Raw genomic sequence first — 2,160 nt, 5'->3', positions numbered from 1 at the left:
TCTTGACAATGGATTCTAGGTTCAAGGGAGGTTCATATTGGATATTAGAAGCTTGCTCTTTCCTTTTTTTAAAAAAAAATAATTTTTATTAACTGGCCAATCACATCAAATTAAATCACATCACATAGATTCCAAATTACAAAGCCAAATTTTTAAATTTTGTTGGGGGAACCCATACTTCAAGATCCAAAGGGGGATTCAGATCATCTTCTTATTACTGTGTTAATGTCCAAATCAGTCCCAATCAGTCCAAACAAAATTCATAATTCTATTCAGTCTTATCTTGGTGTTTCCACATCATATCTTGTTCATATAATTTCTATTTTTCCTTTACGATCTCTTCTGTTAGTCTCCTTAAGCTGATAAGCAAAATAATAATCCTGTGTGGATTTCCCATTCCTCCACTAAGTCCAGATGGTTTCCATATATCTCCTTCGTAGATAACATCGCTCTTTCCATCATAAATTTGGCATTTTTCGCTCTTGAGTCCCACCGAGACGTATGTAAACAACTCTATTTCTCTCTTTCTCCTCCCAGACCCAAGAGCTCCAACAATGCCTCCCAAAATGGCGACGGCATTTTTAACTGCGTCATTCCAAAACTCTTAGCTTTCCAGCTTCGTCTTGAAACATTGCTTTGGTTCGAAAGTTTATCTCCACACAGCCTTAAATCCACAGCTTAAGTCCTTAGTTCCTGACTCATTTGGGGAGGGGATTCTTGTTAAATCACATAATGAAAGGCAGGTTTTTTTCCCCCCTCCCCCCTCAAGTCATACCGTATCTTGACGTATCTTCTCATATTTTATTCTTGTCTTGTTATCAGAGATCTCTTCTGTCAGCAGTCTTTACTCCCCTTTTCCCTTGAAGCATGTGCAATTTATCTCGTCCAAATTGTTTCTTTTGAAGATGCTTGCAACTAGCAGCGCGAATCAGGGATGGCGTTCAGGAGTGCCGAAATCCCACAGGAGGGCTTTGTGCCTAGTGCCCCCACCCCCACAAATTCGGGGGTGGTATAGGGCACAGCAGGCAAGGGCCGTCCCCCCCACCATCCTGGGGGGGGGGGTTAAGGAGGCTAATTACCCCCATCATAGCCTCCAAATTACCTCGTGTGGGTCGGAGAGATGTTATTGTCAGCCATCTTCCGATGCGCCACCTAGTGGCCCCCCAGAAGCTTGCTCTTTCCTAATAATTCTGAAAAGAACATATATGCATGTTGGGTGAGATTGTCCTAAAATCAAACTGTTTGGTAAATGAGTGTGACAACTGATAGGACCAAGATCAGGCCCACCAGAAGAGCCACAAATGATTTTGTTGAAATATATTCAAGAGATAACAAAAAACCAGAAGAAAGACCATAATTTTTATTTTGTATTTACTGACATATGCGGTGAAACTTTGGAAGGTCCCTGTGATGAAATTTTAGTTGCAAAAGCTCTGAAAACTACCACTAATGGGGAAAAGAGAAGAAAAATAAAATGCAATCCATTCAGGGAGCAATTCTATGCACAAGAAGCTGGCATAAAACAAGCCAGTATAAGTTTATGTCTGCTTAAGTTACCCTAGATTCAAACCCTATTTAGCAGTGGAGCTGCTGCTACAATGCCTATTATGGGTGTGGGAAAACAAGCCTTTTAAAATAGTGTTCTAAACCTGCATGGGCTTAGGTTCTAGTCTACATCCCCCAATCTGATTCTATCCCTGCCACACCCTGGAACAACCCTTTTGGGGGACTTAAACTTGCCACAGCTTAGCCAACTTTAGGTGAGCTGGCTAAATCTTTGTTGAGTCAGGACGGGCAAGTTACAATGGTGTACCATTTGCTGAGCCGAGGTTGGGGACTTAATGTTGGCTGAGCCCAGCTGAGCTGGGAATCAGCTGGCTGAGCCAGCAATCTGCTGCACCCTAAACTGGTCAACCTGACATAACTTGTCATAGCACTGCCCCCCATAATGCCTGTGACTATCTTAATTTTTTTTTTAAGAACTAAAAAGACAGAATTTCTGTTCTATATGAATTGTAAGAAGGGTAGATTTTGCACTGTAAAATTTGCCTATTTATTGCCTTTTGTTTTTCTAAAATGATTTTTAAAAAAACTTCAAAGAGAGTTATTATCTTTACCAAATAAATTAACCAAGGATTAGCCCAGAAAGTAATCTGGCCA

The sequence above is a fragment of the Podarcis filfolensis genome, assembly GCF_964270895.1.
Source record: "Podarcis filfolensis genome assembly, chromosome: 5".
Classification (NCBI taxonomy): Eukaryota; Metazoa; Chordata; class Lepidosauria; order Squamata; family Lacertidae; genus Podarcis; species Podarcis filfolensis.
Note: the sequence above shows the minus strand (reverse complement) of the source record.